This window comes from Protopterus annectens, chromosome 6.part0 (genome assembly GCF_019279795.1).
Source record: "Protopterus annectens isolate FY-2018-M chromosome 6.part0, PAN1.0, whole genome shotgun sequence".
Lineage (NCBI taxonomy): Eukaryota > Metazoa > Chordata > Ceratodontiformes > Protopteridae > Protopterus > Protopterus annectens.
Window position 1 is genome coordinate 1,233,899,377 of NC_056737.1, and position 26,969 is coordinate 1,233,926,345.

The following is a 26,969-nucleotide window of genomic DNA, read 5'->3' on the forward strand; positions in this document are numbered from 1 at the left end:
TGCATTAACACAACGTGCTATATGCTTTACTGGGTGGTTTCTTTTCTCCTGCTATATTTGTAGGATGCTGACATCATCAGACTGGACATGGTAATGTGTGTGCACTTTGTTTTATGCAATCCCAGGAATGAACCATGTGGGACAGCAGGTGTTAACAGCTTGAACAGGACTCCACAATTCTTAGCTTGTGTGATCTATCTGTGGACAAGTTGCCATTCCTTCATATGACAATACATATTTATGCACAGATTATTGATTTTGTGGATACGACACGTGCCTGGGATGTCGATAAAAGGCTATTCAAAGTCTATGTGGGACGTGTGTAGCTCCTTTCAGTGATGTATGTCCTGGGTGGCTGCCTTGCAAACAGTCTAGCAGGTTTGGGAACCATGATCTCCCCATGAACATACCAAAGTTGGTAGGGTTGTGTGTTTGTCGGCTTCCAATGGCTCTGTTTATGACTTCAATCATGATGGACTCCATGGCCTTGCAGATTAGACTTCATAGGCTTATAGGACTATAGTTCCAATGGTCTGTTGTCCACCAACACTTGTGGGGTGTGCCATATGTTGCTGTAACCCATTCAACAGTTTCAGATCCTGTAGAGAGGGTGAGGCTCAACAGACTGTTCAGGTGCAGGGTCTGTTTGTTCTGCAGTTCACTTATGACACATATAGGGAAAAATGTAATCCTGTTGATGCCATGTTTTCTGCTCTGGAAGGAGCTGTTTACCCATTCTACATGTGATATCTCCTGGTATGATGATAGGGCCTTTTGTCAGTGGGAGGTGGGTATGTATGTATGGGCCTGTCTGACAGGATGTCGGCGTTGTCAGTCAGGTACAGTTGGCCCTGAATCAGGACATATATGAGTGTACATTGCTATTTATGACATAGCTGAAGGAAGTGTCATGGTTCTGTCTGGACTCCCTCGCAGATAATCTTTCCAAAACACTGACAAACCTGAGCACTAAACCCCTGTTATACTGCACGAAGCATCGGAGACCATACATGTGCAACTAACAGTGGGCAAAACTGCCTTTCAGTTTGTAGCCTGCTACAGACCACTTTCCCAAACTCAGGAACCCCACTCAGCTTTCCTGAGAACACTGGAGAATATGAAGGTCTCTCCAAACACCATTTTATTGAGTGACTTCAACTACACAAACATTGACTGGGAATACTACTCAAGCCCCAACACCCTCACCCAACGGTTGTTAGAATTTATACACTCAAATGCTATGGCACAACTGCTTACCACACCCACAAGAGGGGAAAACACATTGGACCTGATCATCACCAACATGGGGACTCTGTGTTCCACACCAGAGGTATACCCCTCATTGGTAAGGTCAGACCATACACTTATCTCACTGGACATCCATATCCTGTCCACACCCCCATCCTAGGTAATTTCGGTAAAGAACTTCTCAAAAGCAAATGTCACACTTCTCAAAACTGAGGTGGTATCCTTCAAAGACCCTGGGACAGTGGTAAATATGACTCAGACCGCTGAATCCTTTACAAACTCATTCTATGGTCACCTACTGGAATGCATGGATTGTGGCAACCCAAATAAAAACAAGACTCACTCCTCCAAAGGCAGGGGACCTGTCTGGTGGACCCCGGCCATAAATAAGCTATACAACAAAAGGAGGAGGCTACTACATGATAGAGCACAATCCCAAAAAGGGAAGGCATCTCTGATTAGTACTAGCAAGAAGCTACGATCACTCATGAATTCATCTAAGGCCCGCTTTGAAAGGAAAATTGCACCAGACACTAAGGACAATCACAAGGCCTTCTTTAGTTATGTCAGGAACCTGGGTGGAAACTCCCAGATATGCTGTGAGTTACTGCAAAATGACAAAACATACACTGAACCCACAGACATTGCCAACATCCTGGCAAACAGGTTCAGCGCAAATGTCTCTCCCCATCCCCCATAAAGAGCAAATGTCCATCCCAACAAAGTGTAGCCTCCCTGACATCACAGATGAACAGGTGAGAGCTGCCCTCTTCAAAGCAGACAACAGAGCATCAATGGGACCGGACAGTGTCCCGGCCTACGTCTTACATGAGCTTCATGAAGAATCTAACCCTCACATTAAGTCACTGTTCAATATCAGACTTACTACAGGATATGTACCCAAGGAATGGTGTACAGCAACAGTGGTCCCGCTCCACAGAGGTGGTGCCACAACGGACCCCGGACATTATCGTCCTATAAGCCTAACTATCCTGGTCTGAAAAGCTATGGAGCTTATCATCATGGAACTCATACACAAAGACATCGGGAACCTACAGACACCGGATCCTACCCAATTCGGCTTTGTTGAGGGCAGATCTTGCCTCTTGAACCTGGTCGACTTCTTTAAACAGTTACCAGGTCCATAGATGTAGGTAAGGTAGTCCATACAGCCTACCTGGACCTCGCAAAACCCTTCGACACAATACCCCACTTGGGCATCATAAATAAGCTCACCAGCTTAGATATCAACACATATGTCACAAGATGGATTGCTAACTGGATCAGGGATAGCACCCACATGGTCAGTATTGCAGGTGCCATGTCTGACTCTACACCAGTTACACGTGGCATCCCACAAGGCTCAGTCCTGGGACCTCTCTTGTTCAGTATATATTTCTCTGATGTACAGACTAACACAGGAGGAATATGGCTGGCCAAGTTTGCAGATGACTGCAAACTGGGTGCCATAATCAACTCTCCAGCTGGCACAAGAATCCTCTAAAAGGGTCTCACAGAGATAGATAACTGGTGCTAGAGCCATGGCCTACAGCTAAATGCCATTAAATGCATAGTCATCCCCTTTGGGAATAACGAAGTGCCCACACATTACCACATAGGTGGCAATCCATTAAGTACGGAAGAAGTTATTAGGGATTTGGGGACCCGAGTAGATAGTAATCTCGCCTTTGACAATCACATTGCCAAAGTGGTTAGACAGACCTTCTATGTAGCCCACCTTATCCCAAAAGGTTTCAGATCTAGATCAAGTGAGGTCATTGTGCCCCTATACTCATCAGGCCCATGATTGGATACAATGCCCCATTTGGGATGTACCTTACCTGACACCTGCAGCAACTGTAATGGCCACAAAAGTACCTCACCAAGTGGATCTGGGGAGTCACACAGATGCCTGGCGCAGTTCAGCTAAAGTAACTCCAGCTCTACTCAGTTGCTAACCACCTACTCGGATGCGATCTGTGCCTGATGTTTAAAGCCATGTCCAACCCAGAATTAATGGACATGCTCCACCTCAGGATATCCAAATCCCTTAGAGCTACACGCTCCAGGGACTTAAACCTCAGCACAGATATTAATAGGACATGCTGGAGGGACAGATTAATATCCCAGAGGCTCCCCTCACTCTGGAATGAGATCCCAGTCCCACATAGACAGATTCTCTCACTGACCCTCTACAGGAGAAATCTTGACAAGTGGATGGGTGATCGTATGTTTACCCCTGGGATCTCTTCTGGGTCCCTGCTAGACAGAGGCACAATAAACTAAATGTAAAAGGGCTATCTTGTGTGACCTACTATTCACAGGCACAGTCTACTAATCTAACAGGGTTGCGAAAGCCAAACACACTCTGGCTAGGCTTATAAATGACCTAGGGCAGATAGCCTAGTATCAACCTATGAACCTATGATAATGTTCGGAGTGCACATTGTTTATTGATGATACTGATTGCAGGTTTTTTATCTTCTTTGCTTTCCCACTTTCTATGGACAACCTAAGTATTTGCAGAACATATTTGATTATGACAGGGTTCCAATATATTATATATGTGTCTGTTGTCATATAACTGTGTGCACAAGGCGGATTGGTGAATAGTGAGATGTTCCTGGGTTAACACATGCAACTGCCAGATATGTGTGGCACACTGCTGTACTCAGACATGGCCTAAGTGTGTGAGCATGCCCAGTTTGGCCTTTCAGTGTTTTGTTGCCTGACATTTGTCTCATTTATTCAAGTGTGTGAGCATGCCCATTGTGACCTTTCAGTATGTTGCTGTCTGAAGTCCACTACATTTGTTAATGTGTGTGAACATGACCAATATTAACATTTATACTATATGTGTGTTGAAAATCAGGTTTTATTTTTACCGCAGGGCTCACCTTTGTGTCATAACTCGACAGGGATTATGCTGTGCCTGCAGGGTTTCCATGTGATACTTTGCATAGACTTATCAACATTTCTTCATACAGGCTGACCAGTGAAATAGTGTCATGGTTCACTGGTTCAGTGCTATGACTATAGTGCACAGTATCTTGGGTTCGTGGTCTGTCACTACTTTATATTTTCATACTGAGCAGACCAGACTGCTTAAGGGCCAGTAGAGCAAATATGAGCATGTTGGCTTTTGCTCAGCTATGCCCAACTTTGACCAAGCTTGTCCAACATTGCTTAACATTAACCAACATTGCTGAACATTGCCCAGTATTGCTCAACATTGACCAAAGTTGTGCTAGTTAGTGTGTGCAATTTTGTTTACATATACTAAATAGTGGTAAAAGCTGTTTAGCACTGCTTTATATTGCTTAACACATGGAAATCATGCCTCAGGTGGTGCTGCAGGGCTGCCTATGTTGGATGCACATACTACACTCCCTATACATGTTTGAAAACAGGTAGTGTCAAGTTAGGCATCCCTTTTACTATATGTGCGAGTCAGAGAGAGGTATCATTTCCAGGGTTCCTACTGAGCCAGTGTATGTGCTATGCATTGCCTCTTTGCCAAGGCCAAAGCATACTGGGCATGCCTCCTTCTGCCTACTGGGGCAGGCTCAGGTTGCTCCTCCTCTGAGTCACGCTCTGCCTGTGATGGCCTTGGCAATGGTGGGGGGCTGTTTGGCCCGGGCCTATGCTGCTCCTGCTGCAGCTGTTTTCGCAGGATCATATTATGTAGCATAGCACATACCATGACAATTTGGGTACATGTAGTTGGTGAGTGCTGCAAGACTCCACCAGATGTGTCCAGGCAACGGAACTGTGACTTGAGCAGCCCAAACACATGCTCGATTACATTTTGTGTTTGTGCATGTGCCTCATTATGGCATTCCTGTTCAGGTGTGTGTGCATTTCTGATGGGTGTCATCAGCCACAGTTCCAGTGCATAGCCAGCATTCCCCACTAGGTGACCATGAGGGATGTCCCTATTGGCAAATGTCTGGTACAGCTGTGTTAGATGCCAGATATGGGAATCATGGTAGCTTTCAGGGCAGCTAACACACACATTAAGTATTATGCCCTGGGCATCACACATGAACTGACAGTTGATGGAGGGGAAGCCCTTGCAGTTAAAGTAGACCCTACCCCACTCACCGGCTGGTGCTTTGATGCATATGTGCGTGCAGTCTATTGCACCCACTACCTCAGGGTATTCCGCTATTTGCTGGAAAAGATGCATATTGCTGGCCAATACCTGACGGAAATTGGGGAAATATACATGATCACCGACATGTGCTGACATGGCATCCAGGAAATGATGCAGTACCCTGGATGCTGATGCCTGTGATATCCCCATCATATCACCAGTTGGTTTCTGGAAGGTACTTGTTGCTAATATTCTTAGGCCAACACATACCTTGGTTTCCACTGGGATGGTTTCCCCTCTGTTGGTTCTGTGTGTGAGGTGTGGCCTGCATAGCTCAACAATTTGCTGCATGAGGTCTCTGTCCACTCTATAGCACTCCACTATCTCCAGCTCATGTAGCCCCTGATAGGTTACCCTGGGCCTGTACACTCTTCTCCGTCTCCTCACTGGGGGTTGTCCAGCAGCATTCACATTGTCACCACCCTCAGCATGTTGCATATGTTGCCTTATAACAGCAATGGCAGCCCCTAACATTTTTTGTCTCAGTAAAGCTTTTTAAGTTTTCATTTCTCCTACTTTACTGCAGTGTTGCAGTGTCTCTGAGGAAAACATGGTGAAAAGTTGTTTGCAGAATTTAAGTGCTGGGCTGGGCTAGTGTACTGCCCTTGTAATTGCCTGATTCTGATTGTTTTCACCTGCTAGCTCTGCTAGTACTCCCTGGTTAACTTCCTACTATTTGTTGTGCTTCCTTTTTCCTTTCTGTTTCCTCAGAGGGGCAGCACCGCACACACAAGCGCGAACACGCTCACGCCAACTCACATGCATGCACACATGCTTACACGGACTAAAACTTGCTTATTCTTGCTAAAACGCGCACACACAGGCACATTCGCGCTTACACACATTCCAACAACCTTAGACATGCTTACTCCGGCTTAAACGCGCGCATCCAGAAACACACACATGCACACAGTCTTACTCGGATATACAGGCGCGCACCCACGTGCAAACACGTTGCAAGCACATCAACAAGAAACTTTAGTGTTATCCACGGCATACACCTTCAATTTCTTGCCTTTAGCTAGGGTACCTGTTGACACACCTCTTCCAGTGATGAGTAACTGACAGCAAACTCATGCCACTCTGCTCCAATGAGCTTCACCCCCCTCATGATGTCACCTATATTTTACTCTGATACTCCCCTTATCCTACTCCTACACTCCACTGGCTGTGCTCATTTGCTATATAAACTTGGGATTCACTATCCTTACCCTCATTTGCATAGGATTGCCTACTAATGCTAGGTTACATCTCTTAGACTGAGCTTCCCCCCTTAGCAACCTCTACTCGGTAGCCATGTTGTCTTCAGCCTGCCATTCCCTTGCATTGTAAATTAGTAATTACAATAAAATCCATATTTGTGGATTTTAATTATTGGTTTTCTGGTTTTTAGAGTGCAGCACATTTGCGTGGCGCTGCGCTACACTTAAACTTCGGAGATCAGGTTAAAAAAATATATATATTTTATTTTTATTTAGCATCGGTGAACATTGCCAGTGGCTGTATTTTGGCCATTGGCATGCTTCCTCAACTGGATGCATCCTTTTTCTGGAGCTGTCATGACTCCGTTTTGCTGTTTGCAGAATGGCACTTAGTTGTCAACAGAGTACATTTCTGCAATTAACACTACTCTTACTCGGACAGGTTCGGGTTTCCTGGATCTCAAATTTACCTCATTTGCATAGCTTTTGCCTGCAACTGAGATAATTTGCGTTTCCTAGCCCTGTCCATGTAAAAGTCGTTTTAGGAGCTCTCTTGCACGCCCCTACCAGCTGTTCCTGGATCGCTCGGCGGACATGTTGGCTGCATGGAGTCTTACTCTACTCTTAGACTCCGTGCAAGCCTTCATGAATCCGGCCCTATATTTTTGAAACAGCTGTGTAAAGATTGTTCAGGTCAGGGAGAGCAAACAGACAAAATGTGAAGAATGTCTGGTAGCAAGTGAGAGAGTGTCCATTCATCTGAAAACTTGTAGTCATTGCCCAGTCATAAAAACTATTTTGGTTTGGATGAAATATTCCAGTATCAGAAGGGGGAACATGAAGGGTGAGGAGTGTGGAGAAAAGAAAATGTTAATGTGTGCATTTCATTTCTAAAATGCTTTCATAACAAAATGGAGTCCTATATGCTCTTCAGTATGTATCTGTTGATTTGCTTCTCGTCTAATATTAGTAAAAGCTGACAGAGAAGAAAAAGTATAACATTTGTTCCAAGTAGAAAATTCTATTATGGAACTTGGAACTAGTGCCTAATATTGAAAGTCGTAAACAAGTAATCAGGAAATCTTAGCAAAATTAATGCTGTAGTCTTCATTTTTAATTGGGCAGTGATTGTTCTATGATTGTTAAATAATGTTGCTTGTGAAGAAAGAAAATATAAAATATGAAGTTTCTTGTAGTTCAAGGAGACAGAACCTTTACTTCCTAGTCTCCCATGGATGTGTTTCTCAGTGCAATAAAGGAGATTGTTATTCTCTGCTGAACTGTCTCATGTGAATGTTATTTAGTATGTTAACATACTCCAGCTGTTATAATCATTAGTCTTATCTTTCCTTCTCATATCTCTATAATTTACAGGGTACTTATCTCTGTGCTTGGTCTCCTACAGGTTACTGAGAGGAACTCTATGCTTGGCATACAAGGCATCTTCTGATCCAGCTCTGATGAACCTATTCCACATCTGCAAAGTGACCAGCATCAGAACAATCCAGCCAAGGAATTACATTTTGCTTGTAAAATAAATGAGAGATGGTGAGACAGATATTTCTCAGAAGATCCCCATGCTATGGAACAGGCTGCCCATCCTTGTGAAGCAGAGTCCATCCCTAGCCCTATTTAAGAATAACTTTTAGCAATAGATGAGAAATCAGAACTTCACCATGGGTTTGGACCCCATGCCTCTAATAAACAATGGCAAGCAGTAATGCCCAAACTAGCATAGTCCCCTCACACACATAACCCCTAGAGACTACCTAATTAACATACCCCCTCAAAAAAATGCCCTTGATGCATAGGGACACAAACAGGTTGGGTTACATGGCTAGGCAATTAAAGGCCCTGGTGGTCATTAGCCTTGTATATGCCTATGAGCCCATGAACCTTTTCCATACCAAACATTGTGTTTATGGCACTTCTCCTTTCTTCTCTATCTCAAAAATCCTGCCCGTAGTGCTTCTCCAGACTACTTCCAGCCATCTGATGACATTCTATAAAACAGGTAACAACGCTGCACAAAAGACCAGAGTCATTACAGTGGGAATATTATATCTTCACTTACTGAGTCTACTCACCATGAATATATACCCTAGTATTCTATTTGAATCTGCCATGGCTTTGTCTTTCTTCTCAAATGTATTAGAGTCCAGGTATGATTAGCACCCCCAGATGCGTTTCCAACATGGATGGCTTCAGTTTCATTCCACCAGCTGAAGTTTTACACTGGGATTTTTGTAGATGAAATGCAATGCTTTGCATGTTTCTGTAATAAAGTTCAGCTGCCAAACTGTATTATTTATGCCTTATCAAACTTGCCAAGTGCTTCTGCTAGATAATTGGTATAGTCAGAAGAATTTTGAGTAAAAACAACAACTTTATTATAATACAGATATCTGGCAGAATTTTCACATAGATAGCAAGCAGGTATATTACATTAAGATACTCTCTAAAAATGTAAGCAGTTTTATAAGCATATAACTAAAGAAAACTTACTAAGAGGTATTACAATTATTTACAAATTAAGGGCAAGGTGATGTCAATAGTCTTTATCAAAAGAGAATGTTCTAAGAGTTCTTGTCATGAGCTCATACTATTACCAGCCAGGTGAAGCCATACCGCATTACCCTAAATGGAATGCTCCATATTATGCATGCTGGACTTTTGCAAATACTTATGGAAAGAAAACAATCATTGATCAGTGCTAGACTGAACCATTTATTCCAACTTTTTCTTGATGCATCAAAATTTATGTTGTACATAGGATGCTTGATATTCAAAATGTCCTGTTTCATCCTGGCTCTTAACAATTGATAGAAAAGAACCTGTTAAAAAGACTGATACACCCAATATGTTCATGTCCAATATCTACCAACTCTTACCATTTAGGAAGTTGTTGCACAATTAGGTCTTTGTCATCTTTTGTTATACTGAATACACTACAAGCAAACTACAAAATTATAAGCTGCACTTAACCTTGTCTACTGTAGTTTCTTAAAGACTGGATATCAGCTGTACAAATGCTTTTATAAATATTTCAAATATCTGATATCAAACACCGAATAATGTTTCATACATATTTCAAAATGAATTTATTAAATACCAAGTGGGTGGCCTATTTTCTTCAGGACTCACTGAACAGTTGTGATTGGATAATTATGTGGTGCACTATTTGACTGTGATATGTGTGTGTGTGTGTGTGTGTGTGTGTGTGTGTATGTGTGTGTGTGTGTGTGTGTATATATATATATATATATATATATATATATATATATATATATATATATTTATTTAACATTTGTTGACCAGGAAAGTCCAACTAGGTTCCACAGAGCCTGTTTTTAGTGGAGGCCTGGGGAGAAATGCATGTCTTTAGAATGTGGGAGGAAACCGGAGTACCCGGAGGAAACCCACGCAAATGCAGGGAGAACATGCAAACTTCGCACAGAAGGCACCCTAGCTGAGAATCAAACCAGAGAACTTCTTGCTGTGAGGTGACAACTGAAAATGGAATGCTTCATCACCCTTTGGGTGATAGTTTTTTTGCATATTCATACATGGGTATTTTTTCCCACATATTTTTGTATTAAAAGTTCTTTTGGTGGAATCTAGTGCTGGCCTCTGTGTTTTTTGGATTTAAATACCAACGTTCTCATTAAATACTTTTGTCAGCAAAATGCCATTTAGACATACATTTGCCAAAGTTCAAACCTTATTATGCATACCTACATTATTTGCAGCCCCATGACCTCAACAAGATGGGCCAGACCTGGCACATCTACAGGGAGGGGCAGGTGAGGAGAATGCCCATATCCAAAACTCTTAAATACCCTCTTCCTAACAGTTTATAACCAGTAAGTTTGGAGCCGTGCTCAACTGCCTTAAATAAACAAAACTACAGACTACAATCACTTCTTTCAGATTTTCTTTTTTAACCAGCTGTACTATGTGATTATTTGACTAAGATTCTACTAACCCATTTTAAACTCCCAGACAGGTAAAGAAGCTAACATCCAGAAGACCACCAACATCATTAATGAAGGATACCAAAGGTTAAGGGACACTGAAGACATAGACCAAAAGGCTGGACATGCTCAGATTAAAAACAAAATGTTTTCCATACCTACATTAAGGTAGTGATATAAGAGGACAGATATACCCTGCAAAAATTAATTTATCCCATTAGGCAATGTGAAAATCGTAATTCTATGTGCAGACCTTTGCTTGCTTAATTATATTTGATGACTCGGTTGTCATGCTTAGTGTACATTTTATAAAACAAAACAAATTTTTTTTAAATCCTGAAATACCTTGCATAACTAAATTTTTGATACTAAATCAAAACTCTAGCAGAATATCTTCCTTTTTGACAAACTATAATTAAACTGCTATTTTTGCAGCTGCACTACTTTGGTTATTTATCTTTTCCTGCATATAGCTACTGTTTTCGAAGATAGGCATCTACAGTTCTCTTTATTTAATTCAGTGTTTATTCTTGTTTTGCCAACCATATCAACTATTTAATGTATTAGCAGCTGATCCCATGCTTATACTTTTCAGCTGATAAAAATCATTGCTCTGAAAAGGTACACATAAAAATCATAAACACTTGCTCCTGTTACTATATCAGAGTTCTTTGGACACATTCATTCATGCAAAATTTGTAATACTGTTGTCAGTATTTCCTCATTTTTCTATGGCTCATAAACATTGAATAATATGCATATCATTAAGAACGGCATTACAGTCTGTAACAAATTTGATCTGATTTGTTATATCTTGAGTAATATTAAGTAACCTTTATTGCTTAAGCTGTCTTCATAAGCATGTTACTTTACTTCTCAAGCTATTGCCAAAGTAATGACGGTAGGGATGATATTCTGTAAAATCTTGAATCCAATACAGATATTGTGCTTGCTAAATCATAATGTTACAACCTAAATAAATCATAATGAGCATTTAAAATAGCCATATTCCATGCTGGTAGAATTCTAACATCTTACTGACTTGTGAATTTAGTAAGGTTATTATAACTGCTGATGCCTTTATTTTTAAGAGAAGATAATCTCTACATTTACTCTGAGCCAGTCTGCAAGGCAGTATATTGTGGAAAAATAAAAGTATGACCACTAAAAGAGCTCAATATTTCCTAGGTGACCATCTCTTTGAATGCAGAGGCAAAACATGTTATGCATGGCACACCTATCTGGCTTTTATCTCTTTGAGATAGCAAAAACGTAACTACAATTCCCCTTTTGCATCCAGATGTAACTAGGCCTAATCTATGTCTAAATTATTTGACTCATATGCATTATAGTCCCTTACACTCATTCTCTTGATAGGTATTGTGGCAAGATGTCTCTAATCCCATGAGTTTCTCTTTATTCTTCTAATTTAAATGTCTTTGTTTTGTATCTGGATAAGCATTCTCCACCAATGTCTTCTTCATGTCATTAAACTAATAAGTATAAACTAATCTCTGTGACCTTCCTCCTCAAAAGGATTTAAGAAAAAATATGACAATACTTAAATACAAATTTCCTCCACAAAATCTAATTGCTTGCAGTCTGTTGTAGGATAAAGAATTTCTTGGAAAAATTTGAAGGCATGTTTACTCTATCATTAGAAGTATCTATTTGTGTAGAATAGTTTACCTTTTAGCACAGTTTGCTAATTAGAAGTAGCATTTTATTTATTTAACATTTGTTTACTGGGAAAGTCCAACTTGTAATGAAGCCAATTTTCAGCAGAGGCCCTGGGGGAAATGCTCCAGAGGCATGCATTTGTAATATGGGAGGAAATCAGAGCATCCAGAGGAAACCCACACAGACACAGGGAAGACATGCAGGCTCTGCACAGAAGGCACCCCACCAAAGAATCGAACTGGAGAACCTCTTGCTGCAATGTGACAATGCAACCGCTGCACCACTGTGCCATTCTTAATTCATATGAAAATGGAATAGGAATCACCAATGCATATTAATTACCAACCCTTGCAAATGGAAGGTTTCCATGCCGTTGCCATTACATTTCTCAGTAATGAAATTCTTTGTGAAACTCAGTTAACATCTTTCTTGTGAGCTGTCAGACGGGCATATTAAATGCATCTTCATAATTTTCTGGCAAAATGGCATTTTGAAATGGAATGTTACTGCCTGAATGTTGCCATGTAATAAAATGTACCCAGTTCTTTATTAGTTAGATTAATATTTCAAGTTAGCCATTAACATAAACTTGATTTTTTTCTTGACTATTACTGTGAACTTAAAAATACTTTCTAATCTTAGGCATCCTAACAGTCTAACAGCTTCTCTTGGTGCACTTGCTCAAAGCTTAAATTTAGCTAAAAATTAACAAAAATGTCCATTCTTTTATACAGTCAATAATGGCTTGTCAGATATAAAACTTAACTTCAGCTATAGTGCTATTTTTTCTTTGGAATATTCACAATGTTTTAGCTTTCACCTGTGCTCTGTCTCAGACTAATCCATAGCCTCCATTTGTTTTGCTCAGACGTCATGGAATATTTTCCCAAGGTCTGCATATAATTAGTTCTTACATAGCTTGAGAGATATGCATGACTTCTTTTGTTTCACCTCCATATCATGTGAAACTACTTCAGAAACAATAATGCCAGTCACTGTCCATAATCAAGCAGACCTACCTTCTCAAAAGCTCTGATTAAATCTTCAACTAAGCCCCATTTACACAGAACAATCATTCTAAAGATATTAAGAGAAGATTGTGGATTTAGTCACAAATGACAACTTGTGTCTAAGCCAATTGATTTCTGCTGGCCCTTGAAACTAGGCAATTTCTGTTGAAGTAGCTACTTCTTCATCTTTATCTGGAGGTTGTTTCTGTCCAGGGTCAGGCACTAGTGTCCTAATACCAGTTAAACTATATTCCCATAGTCCACCACCTACCCATCCCTTTACAAAAGATTTATCATACCTATTCAAGGACAGTGGAATAAGAAGTGATAATGAGATGGGTTGCCATTACTGAACTGTCTAGAAAGTGGTACAACATTTTTTTTTTTCTGAATGAAATGATGCTGCACTAAAACCTGATTCTTTTTCTACCTGCTTCATTTTATTTTGATTAGAGTCTGTATCTGAATCAGGTAAAATAATTCACTGTTTTCATGAGTTATACTGAAAGCAGGGGTAGGCAGTACTTATAAATTTTGCAAATGTCCACTACAGATATGTTCTTTAACACAATTTTTCTATTTTATTCTTTACAAACTTAAAACTATTGGATTCCTGGCTCCTGCTTCTTCTGATGTTTTACTGACAGTCTTTCCAAGCAAAATTTTCCCATGACTTGAATTCCTAGTGCAAGTAGGACAGTGGGCCGAGGAGCAGAATGGAAGAGGCTTGGGGTACCGTTTTGAAATGGCAATAATGCTATCTGCGGATTTTATATATTTTCTTATGTATAAAAGTGTTCTTGTTCATCTTCTTTCTTTTCATTTAAATATTTTGTTGTTTTTTCTGTTAATACAGCCATTATGAGCAAAACTCAGGCAGTCAGATGCGGATATGTATGAAAAGGCATCAGCAGAAAAAAACAACACACTAATTATGGTGATGAAACATTATGATATGACGCATATAGAAATGTGTTTATCTTTTACAGTTGTAAAAGAAAAAAATGCAAAACTGCAAGCTGAAATCACTCTTAATGAAAAGAAAAACGTCTCAGTTAAGTAAAGTATGGCTAAAATATCTTCTTATAAAATAGAATATATACAAGAAGAGTACTGGAAAGTCTGCATAAGAAATTGATAGGAATTAATTTTTGGTTAAGAAAGGATTAACAAGCCTAATAATTATAATAGCAGGAATGGTGAAAATAAGGATATTAAAGATTTTATAAGTTTTGTAATACCATATAATGCTTCTACAGAGGCTTTAATGTCTCTAGTTAATAGCATTTGCCCAGTATTAGAACAAACTACATATTTAAGAAAAAAAATACCTAGAAATTTTAAAGTTTCTTGTATAAGAGGTACATAAAATAAAATATTTATAGTCTATAATCCTTTTAAATGTCACTGCATTACTCTTAGGTTGAATGTTATGAATTTTGTGTTGTTTAATGGAATAATCAGGTAAAATTAGACCTATAAGCTATAAAATTAGAGTATGCAACATAAACTACTGCAACAGTAGTAATGTAGTCTATGTAGCCTTGTAGAGAAGACTATTTTGGTGAGATAAAATAAAAAAATATTGAAAGATTAAAAGAACATAAGTATCATGATGAATATTAATATAAAGATTAAACATTTATGTTTATTATAACATAAATCATAGACATTGATGTTTAGAGTATTTTAAGCTATAACTAACATGTTACTTTACGATACAATTCAGTAGTGCCTTTTGGATTTAACCAGGAAATGAATTGGAGCATAGTGATTAATAATTTATTTAAAATAATGTTAAGTTTTAACTGACTGTTTTGATTACAGTTTTTATCATGCTTTATGCAAGTGGAGCAGGGTTTGTTATTTGATAACAATTATTTTATAAGGTTGTTAAACAACTCTTATTTTACTTGCTTAGGGTATTGATTGCAGGTAAGACACTAGAAGGCGATGGAATAAAAGTTACATTTAAGAGCCAACTTTAATGTTTTTATTTGCTTTGTAAGTTTTATCTAATATATAAAATGTTGTCATGTTCAATATCAGAGTGTGTGTACTCAGCCATACAGTGATTATTAGCAATGCTGAACTGTTCTTTTGCACAATCTTGGCATAAATAAGAAACTTGATGCTGTATAATTGCTGCTTTGTCAAAGAACTACAGTGTGGTGGACAGGCACTTAATTTACCATATTGTATACATTTATTCAGTAATCAAAGTGATGCAAATTTAATGACAATAGAATTTACTATTTTTCTTTTACTTACAACTTAAGTATAGTAACTTAAACTTTATGTAAAATATGTTTTTTGTAAACTATTTCCAATGGGTGACTAGTGCCTTGACCTCCACCTTAAAATACTCCACTATAATTAGTAGTATGTCATTTAATTTCCCATTGACTGATTTTAGAAAAAAATCCAAATTATTAGTTTAGCATGTACCCAAGACTGTTGCACTCCAGGCTTTTAAGGCTGCCTATGGTAGAGTAGGGTGAAAAGCCAGTGGCTGTCCATCTTGTCTCAGGAGGGTTTGGGAAATGTTTTTGCCTGTGCAACTTCTGGTAGATCAATATAGGTACCTAACAGGATATCACAATATGGCAGCGTTGATGACATTTAGCATTTGATGAATAGATGTGTGCACTGAGCACACTAAAATTATTGTCGATGTTACTCTAACTGATAGGAACCTTGGCCTGCTGTATTAATGATAGGGATTTTTACTTGCTGTATTAATGATAGTTCCTAGTTCCCCTTCCATAACTTCCAATTCTCCTCAATACTTGATTTAAAACATTGCTTACAGAGAAGCAGGCTTTCTTGAGGAGTTAGTGAGCCCACCCAGTGAAAAATCATATCTGGGATTGTCCTGAAATGAAAAATTGGAGAATGCAGGGCTGGGAGAACAAGAAAATAAGGCAAACACAGGGGGCAGAATGAGTAGAGCAGGGAGAGAATCTGCAAGACTGTGAATGTTAGACAGAATTGTTCCTTTATCTGCATGGTGCTTGCATCTGCACCTCCAAGATGTGTAAGCAAAGTACCTCACATACTGATTGTCATATTGTCGAACTGCAAGGCTGCACAACTTCGGGCAAAATAGAAAAGGTGGAAAACAAAACTTAAACCATCCTCCTCATTTATGAAGTGTCCCACAAACCAACTATGAACGCAAAGGATTTGTGAAATAACCAGTACTATTGCACTGGACTGTCAGCTGCAAGATCCCTGTGATCTTTCTCCAATGACACTATGTGCCTCACTCAAATAATGAGCAACAACATATAGGTTTAGTTTAAAAACTTGGTATGTGATAATGAATGGCATTCATAGTTATTAGACATGCATACCCCCAGGAATTTGTGCTGTCTACCCATTATCACAGCCAAAGTGCAATTCATAAAGGCAATATACATTCACATTTGGCAGCCTCAAATATTTTAATGTAGATGAGAGATTAATGAGAGTATAATGAGATATGATATAAAACTTATTATGCTAATATGCCTCTTTTTGACCTGTTTGTGATTCGCAGTCTTTTTTGACATTTCCATACTGTATGCATGTGTGTTATAAAAGTCAGAATCATGTCATTTCTACCTACTTTGCATTTGGTGAAGATGACTGCTTTTGCTGCCAGCATGGCTGTTTCGACGACTGACCTGCTTGTCTTGGCTGAGTGCAAAACTGCTTCCTCTGAGCTGTGCTCGCTGTTCATGAATGCAATGATACAGGCACAGAATAACTCAATACAATTTTCATAGTCAAGAAATTCTTGCTAGGTTTAGAATGGACAGGAATATTTGAAGGGCCTTAGTGAGTATTTATGGCCCACAGACAGGAACTGGTGGGCTGTGTGGCCTTTGTATACCTGTGGATATTAAAGTATGTACAGCCCTCATTATGCTTGCCATAGGTACCTTCCAGACACAGACTGTGGGAACACTGTCTATTTCTCAGGCTTTTGCCGTAAGGATAGATCAGCAGTTCCTTGATATACTCTTGGCACATGTTTATCATTACATCTAATTTCTAGTGTCACCTCAGGACTGATTCATATGTGCCTTTTATGGACTGGCACATTTCTCTGAGGTGTTTGATGTGATAGATTGCATCTGTGTTGCCATTAGGGCCCCATCAGGTCCACAAGGGGTGTATTACCACAATAGGAAAGTCTACCATTCCAGTAACTGCCTGATTATGTGTGATGTGTGGGGGTGTGTCAACTATGTGACAGCCCAGCATCCTGGCAGTACCCATGATTCCCATATTTGGTGCACAAGCTCACTCTACCACCTCTTCCTGCATGGTAGAATGCCCCATGGTCACCTTATTGGTAAGCAAAAATTCTAATCTGAATCATCTAATTAGTTATTCTTAATAAAATGTTTTGCATAATATTAAACTACTCTTCCTTTGTTGTGCACCCCCCCAAACACACTTTCTTTCATGTATTTCCAACATCAGTCATCCTGCTAGACAGAGGACCAGGGAAGTAAATATTCAAGGGAAGAAATAGCCGGGGAACTCTTATGGCTAGGCTTGTATAGGACCTAGGACTGATAGGCTAGTACCAGCCTAAGAACCTATGAACCTTTACGGCCTATCCTGTATGGAATCTGATAGAAGTTGCTGAAGAAAGGTATAACATCACCCTATGACAGACACAAATTGTCAGCCCATTTCTTTTTTTTTGCAGTATAATGTTTATTGATTTATATATAAAAACAGATGTAATAAAACAGCAATGATGTATATATGTGTAATGAGAAAGAGATATAACGGAAGTACATGCAGAAAACAATAATACATTTAAACTATCCTAATTACAAACAACTAGACCAAAGTATAAGAATTTGCTGTGTACTAATTTTGTGGTGTTTACAAAGCTCAATGCTACCTAACTCTCAATGTACCAATACTATAAGAAATACATTTTAGTATACATGAATTTTAGTACACTAGGTGACATAAACAGTGCAATGGCTAATTAAGAAAGAAAAAAAAGAGAAAAAACTATTTACAGCTTCTTTCACACAGATGCCACAGTTATTTTTGCAACAACAGGTGAAGTGAGAGAAAAGGAGGTGAGAGAAGAGTAAGTAAGGGTAAACATATGAGACTGGTAAATGTGAAAAGAATAAGTGGGACTGAGTTTTACGATTTGGTCTTCATCTAGAGTATTGTTAGTTTATAAGTACAGGAGTCAGTTTGTGAGGAAAAGGAAGTATCAGGGAGGAAGATCCAAGTAGTTGGGTGTGGTATATGATCATATGTAAATTATCTTCAGCTTTAAACTTTAACTGTAGTATCTAGGAGATAGCGCCAATATTCTTGAAAGGATGTCATTTTATTTGGATTTCTATTTACCAATTTATGTGAGGATGTGAATTTTATCGCCACAACTTATCCAGCCAGTTTTTAGCAATATAGTATTTAATTAGTGCGCAGATTGTAATCAGACGATGTTTGTGTATGCCTGTGAGGACTTTTGATGTTATATGGAGAATTGATGTTTCCCATGAAAACGTAGTCTTTTCATAACTCATTTTATCAAGTTTTACTTTAAATGAGCACCATAGTTTATAAACGTTCTTATAACTCCAGAAGATGTGTAGCAAATCTGTTATCTCCTGAGGGCAGAACAGGCAGGTTATTGAGTGTTTAGGGTTAAATGTGTAATATGCATTATTGTTAATTATGAGCTGGGTGTAGACTTAAGTTAAGTGTATTTTTTAATGCTTGGGATTTTTGATCTATAGTAATACTGTTGTTTTTCTCAGCCAGGAGTTGGAGTATAGAAGAGAAGATTGGAATTTAATTGCAGATATTAATTTATAGGCATTTGAGATCATTTTAGTTTAGTAGGATAACATTTTTAATATTGATTGGGTTATTTTGCTTTCTTGTTCTTCGACCACTAGTGTAAAGAAATTAGCATTTATGAGTAACTTGACTGGTCTGAGCATGGTGTAATATTTATTGGGTACTCCTAGATAAGGTCTAATCTCAGCTATATTAAATTTGTCTAGCTGGTATATTTCCCAGACTGTAATATTTTTAATTAAAGGATACTTTGTTAGATCTATTATTTTGTTATTTAGTTTCAAATTAGGGATTAGATGAATAGACTGTAGAAAATCAAGTGTATTTTTCAGGTGAGTTGATATTATTAGATTTGAAATATGCTTATTTTGTTCTTGATCATAGGGTGGATTTTAATTGTGCTAACATTCTTTAGCTTAATGAAAGGGGAAGGCTTTAGAGTTGTTGTTAAGGAAATTTATACGATTGTACCAGATTTTGATCCATAATGGGGACGATATTTGGTTGGTTGGATCATGATTAGAGATTTGAAATATTCTACTGGCACAGATAATATCATAGTAGGGTTTAAATATGGTAGCCCTATACCACCCTTTTCTTTAGGTAATACAAGTTTGTCGTAGCTCATTCTTACACATTTTGGGTGCCATATGAAATTTGAGAGGGCAGATTTCATTTTCTGAAAGAAATTTTTGGGAATGTTTAAATTTATGAAATTCTAGGTAGAACTTTCATTTTATGATAGCTGCTCAAGACAGGAAGGAGAGATTTATGTTCTTCCACCTTGAGATGTCTTGTTTAACAATTTCCCATGTGTTTTGTAGGTTTGCATTCATCAATTCCTTATATGTATATGTATAGTTAATGCCTAGATATTTTAGTGAGTAGTTGATTCTAATTTCACCTTTCAGGAAAGTGAAATTCTTTGTGACCATAAGGTTTGGTAGGGAATATGTAGGATTTTGCAGGACTGATTTCATAGTTTGTTATAGTTGAGAATTTTCCAATTGACTTTAGTATTTTATGTAAGTCAGTGTTTGGGAGTTCGATGTAGATATTTAGATCATCTGCAAACACAGTAAAATTTTAAAGTCAATATTTTCGACATTTGATATGTGATGAAATGTTTTTTGGGCTATGTAATGCATTAATGGTTCTAGATAAAAACTGAAGAGATAGGGGGAGAGGGCACACCCTTGTCCAGTCCTATTAGCTATTTTTAAATGTTTAGATTTTACTTTGTTAATATATAATGTTGTAGATGCATTTTTGTCGATTACTTTAATAATATTTATGAAATCTTGTGCTATAGTGAAACAAGGCAGAATCTTGAAAAGAAAGTTTAAATCAACCTTTTCAAAGGCTTTACTTGCATCAACAGTTAGCATGTGTCTGGGATGTTTATCATTTGCTAAGAGTTGGATTGTAGGTTTGAGGTTTAGATTGTTATCATATACCTGTCTTTGTTGCATAAAACCTAGTTGTTCAGGAGATATTATAGATGGTAGTACTTTTTGCAATCTGTAGGCTAGTATTGAAGTTAATATTTTAATATCAAAGTTTATATGAGCAATAGGTCTATAATTATATGGTTTGGATTTGTCAGAGTTGGGTTTGGGAATCAAAATAGTTTTCGAGTTATTTATATAAAGGTCTGTTATATCATGTGTGATGATATAGTTGAACACTCTTAGCAAAATAGTTAAGCTTTGTGAAGTGAATTTTTTATAAAATTCAACAGTGAAACAGTGTGGTCCAGGGGCTTTACTGACTTTCAATTTGTTTATAGCAAATTGTATTTCTTCTAACATGACGGGTGTCTTTAGAAAGTTATGTTGGGTTTCATTTAGTAGTGGGGATTTTAATTTTTTTTTATAAATTCCCCATATTGGTCAAGTTGTAGTTGTTTTTTTGAAATTGTAAATATTATTATATATATATCTTCGAAAGAGTTTATGATGTCTGAATCATTATGTAATATTTTGCCTTCATAGTTTCTTTCTTTTTTTTTTTTTTTAGCAATGATGGCTTTCTTTAATTACTGGCCAACAGAGTTCATTTAAAGTTTTGACTGCAGAGCTGACATATTTTTTTTCCTCAAAAATGTTTTATTTTTAAAATACAGTTGAATGAATTCCATAGTATTTGTATATAACATCTTAATAACTATGTACACTATTTACATCAGCTTGACACTATAACAGAGCTCAATATATATACAATTACTTTAGAGGTATAATAATCCAGTTATCAGAGCGTATCTGCTCAGTTATTGTAAAGTGTCAATCAATGATAAGACTTTTTTCCATGGATTGTTCATAAATGGCTTAGGAAGAATCCTTAATTCTTTAATTTTAATTTTCAACAATGCTGTGGTCTCCACTAGGCTGTAGAAGTCTTCCAAAGCTGGTATTGTGTTTGTATTCTATCTTCTTGTTATACACTTTTTGAGATTCCAAGTATTGTCTGTACTAGATACATATCTGACTCGTTCAAATGAGGACCTTCGTACACATTTAATAATACTAGAGCATTAGATAAGTTAAACAATTCATTAAATAAAGCTTGTAAAAAGTTTTTAATACCATTCCAAAAGGGCTTAATTTTAACACAGTTGAAAAAAATGTGATTCCAATCTGCATTGTGAATTTGCTCACACCTCCAACATATTCCCTTTTTGTGGAAGAATTAATTTTAGTAATTCCATCTGGAGTTAAGAATGCTCTGTACAAGCATTACCAATTAAAAACTTTCCAGTTTTGTGTAAAGGATGTATGTTTTATTGATTTAATTTCTTCAGTTAGCTGTAATGAGTGTCTTTTTGTTATAGAATTCCAATATAAGGATTTGGATGTTGTTTTATAATTTATCAATATCTTGTAAAATTTCGATATACTATTTCCCATGTCATAGTCATTATATATGATGTCATGTAAGTATTTCATAAGTTTAGGTATTTCATTAAATGAAGAATTGCTAATTATTCTGTATAAATCTTGCGAATATGTCAGAATGCTTTGCATAGTTGGCCAATTTTGTTGTGGAATTTTGTATGTTGTTTCTATTATTTTCATATCCAGAACTTTTAGTTCTTTGATACACTGAAACCAACAAACAAATCCTTTCTTTTCCCAGGAATTAATTATTTTTATGTATATTTTATGTGGCTAGCTCTTTGTAACTATGAATGGTGTTAAAAGATCAAACCAAATTTTTAAATCTATATTTGCATTAATAATTTTCCTAAATGAGTCAATGTAATAATTAATCATACGAGTTTTAGTGGGCTTAGTTATGTTATATTGCATACTAATACATAATATGTGCCATGACAAATTTTTTTTATCTATTTGAATTTTTTTGTAAATCAAATTCATTTATTGATGTTACAGTTAGTAATTCTTTCCAATTTGCAGAATAATTTGGACTTATCCAATCTGAGATTGTTTTAGATATCGATGCATTTATATATGTTTCTATATCAGGAAAGTTTAATCCTCCCTGTTTTCATTGTCTGATATGATGTATTAAAGCTATTCTGTTTCTTTCAGGAAACCATAAAAATTGTATTAGGCATGAATTTATTTTTTGAGTATATTCCTTTTTGGTAACAGTTGTATCACCAAAGCTATATATAGAATCTTGGGTAGTAAAACAATTTTTATTAACTGTAGTCTATTTTCAAATGTTAATATTATTTTGTTCCACTTTTCCACAGAGATTTTAATTGCATTGATGATAACATTGTAGTTTTTTGAGACTAATTCACTATTACATAACTCAATTCTTAGATATTTTAAGGTAGATTATTGTTTCCCTATAATGTGATTCCCATTTGTCTGCAATTCTTTTTTTTTATTTAAAAATAACAATTTTGATTTTTATTTATTGAAATGGAGTCCTGAAGTCCTGTAAAATGTGTCAATTAAAATGTCTAATTCTTCTAGTGTCTCTTTTGTATTGGATAATGTTAATAATATGTCATCAGCAAAGAGCGTTACTTTAAAACTGTATTGTTCATAAACATCTGCTCCTTTAATTTTTGTATTGTTACATATTGAATTGGCCAATATTTCAATAGTCAAAGCAAATAGAATCGGTGACATGGGACATCATTGTTTAGTACCCTTTGTTATATGTATAGATTCAGAGGTGAAAGGACCTAGCTTAACATACACTAAATTATTTGTATATGTATTCTATAGTAGATGAACAAAGGAAGGAGGAAATTCAAATAACACCAGATTTTTGAATAAATAGTCCCAATTTAGGGAATCAAAGGCATTCTATATATCTAAGCTAATTATGAGTGTTTCTTTATTTTATTAACATAATCTATAAGAGAAATTATCCTTTTAATATCGTCATGTGTGTGTCTATGATATATAAATCCAGATTGATCATTATTTATTATTTTGGATAGTGGCATTTTCATTCTGTTAGTTAATATTGTCATAAATATCTTATAGTCATTATTTAATAATGATATGTCTATATGAGGTAAAGAGGTTTAGGGATTTGTTTTCCTTTAGGATTGGTGTGATTAAAGAATATCTCCAAGTGGGTGGTGTTAAAGCTTGTAACTAAATTTCTAATAGTGTTTTATGGAAGAGGGATAGTATCTTTAAAGGAAAAATTTTATATATTTCCATAATTATGCCATCTATAACCTGAGCTTTATTATTTTGCCCTCTTTAATTGTATATGTAATTTATTTGTAGGATATGGGTGCTTGCAGATATAGTTTTAATTTTTCTGTTTTTTTTTTTATATTAGAACATTTTTCATCTAGATTTAATTGACAGATATCTATATTTTCTTTTTGGAAATGTTCCATATAGTGAATTCTATACGCATCAATAATGTTGCCTATATCCGAGACATTTTTCCCTTTCTTTTTGTTGAAGATACTTTTAATATTATTAGCTTTTGATTGTATTTTGATTCTTGTGGATAAATTATGTAGATATTTGGGAGAATTGGCCAATGTATTAATTTTTAGTTTTTCTAATGCTAAACTAGTTTTTTGTGTTAGAATTTCATTGTATTTATTGTTTAATACTGCTACTTTCTTTTTCATCTCCAAATGATTTTGATTTTTTTCAGCTTTTACTGATAAAAGTTTGGATTGTAGATCTAATAATGCAGAATCCCATTCTCTGATTTTTTCATACCAAGTTAGGATTTTACCATATATGTAAACTTTTAATGAGTCCCATATCGTTATTTTATTTATCTCTATGCTGTAATTAATATCTAAGAAGAACTGTAATTTACATAATAACCAGGGTTTGAACTCTTTAATTTTAGTTATATATGCTGGAATTCTGGAGTTAAAAAATAATGGTGTGTACCCATTCTAAAGTTTTAGTATCAATGAAATGTGGTCTGAAAAGGGGCAGGGAGTGATTGAGAAATTAATGATTTCAGACTGTAAATCATGGGCAGCCAATTTTTTATCTATTCTAGTTTGGATGCCAAATATGCGATCTTTATGGGAAAACAACAAAGATGTATCTTCTTTAAATTTGACAGTATCCACAAGATGAAATTATTCTACCCACTTGTTTAAAGCTTTTGTTACAGCAGATGTGTGCAGTGGTCCTTTATTTGTAGTTTCAGAAATATCACATATACAGTTAAAATCTCCCCCTAATATTAAGTTGCCTTTATAATAGTGTTTTTTAACAGTTCCTGATCCAATGCCTGGGAACCAGTACAGATTGGCTAGGGTCCATATTTTGTTATTATATTTCACTGTTACTAATGCCATAAGGGCTTCTTTATATTCATACTTATAAATGATTTTGGGGTTAATTACATTTGTTTTCCATAAAATTGTTACCCCTTTTGTATATGTCTTATAAGTGGATTGTGACAATATCAGATATTCCTTAGGATTTCATTTGTAATTGTCATTTGTTTTGAAATGAGTTTCTTGAAGGAAGACAATTTGTGCTTTGTTCAGTTTTAAATATTTCAGTAGATTTGATCTCTTGCTAGGATTGTTTAAGCCATTGGCATTTAAAGATAATAAAGTTAAATCCATCTTAGGTTATTTAGACTATGTATTTTTTTGTTTATTGTTATAACTATAAAGTATATGTTTGAGCTTTTAAAGGAAATTATCAGTTTTATACTTTGAGTGTTTACCAATAAAGCAATGTTTTGGCGAGGCATACTAAAATGCTTTTGTGAAATAAATGTAAACTAATAAATGTTGACAAAACTAAGATCTGCACTAGCCATGGAATGAAAATCATTCCTAATCTGATGGATAAACCTAAATCCATCAGATTATCACTCATACCTTGACAATCCAGATCATCTGAGTTCCATAAATTGAATTATCATATGGAGAATATTTGTAATAGGAATAAGCAATATTTATATTATTTTGAAAATATATAGTACTATTGTAGATTAGACAGAATTCTAATATAATATAAATGTCTACTTATTGTATAAACAATATTTACATGAAATATAGATGACAAGCAATTCAATCATAGTAAAGTAGGATGTATCATATATAAAACCTTGGTAAAAGATTATAGCACACAGTTATTTAATATATTCACCCTTATTGATGAAGCCTTTCAAAACTTATTACATAATATAAATAGATGGTAATAATACTTATACCTAATGTTTATAATACAATGTATTTTACTAGATATATCAGAAGTTATATTTCATTGTTTGTCAGCATTTAAGTAATCACTTTGTTTGTTGGTAACTTACTTAAAGCATGAAGTTTGTTTTATGTAAACATTGATGAAAGTTAGTACATTTTAATTATCACTGCATCCCTCTTCCTCCCATTTCCTACACATAAGGATTTTCATATCTGTCATTTCTTATTATAGAAAGAGTGAAATTATAGGTTAAAAACAATAAATTCACTTATTGTGATTAATGATTACAAGTTCCCTTTCCATATTCATAAATTGCCATTTAATGGCATATACTGAAAGTCTTTAGATTTAAATGGCAACATTCTATTTTGTATAATCAGCAGAGGTTAAACTGAGTGATTATTGTCAATTTAATACTATTTGTTCAGAATGTGATTGTTACGTTTTGTAGACATTTCTAGTCCAGGCTTCTATTGCTTCCCTTGAACAACTTTGTCAGTTTGATGTCATGTATAAAACATTAGTTACCTTGGTAACAGCTTAAGTATTATGTATGGCCAAGATATATTACAAAACCACAATTCAAGTTAAAGCAATTATATGACTTGTTATGCACATTTACTTATATGAGAAAATCATCATGCTTCCCTTGATGTTCAATATAGTGTATGTCATTTATGACAAGTTAAGACAGTAGTGTTATTATACTCAAGCCCATGTTATTAAACTGAGTGTCTGTTGTTAATTTAATGCTATTTATCAGAATATGATTGTTACATTCTGGGACATTTCAGGTTCAGGCTTCTATTGTTTCTCTTGAACAACTATGTCAGTTTGATATCACGTATAAAACAATAGTTACCTTGGTAACCGCTTAAGTATTATATATGGTCAAGATGGGTTACAAAAACTACAATTCAAGTTAAAGCAATTACATGACTTGTTATGCATATTTACTTGTTTAAGAAAATCATCATGGTTCCCCCTGATGTTCAATGTAGTGTATGTCATTTATGACAAGTTAAGACAGTAGTGTTATACACAAGCCATGTTATTAAATCCTGTCTTTAATATCTAAATTCAGCAGACTGCTTCATCTTATATGACGATTATATATTTTATGTCTAGATTTACTATAATCATACATTACGTAACTATTGTGTGTGTGTGTGTTTTTTTATTTTGGCTGTTACTTAGTTATTTGAGAGACCACAAGCTGTAATGTTTAT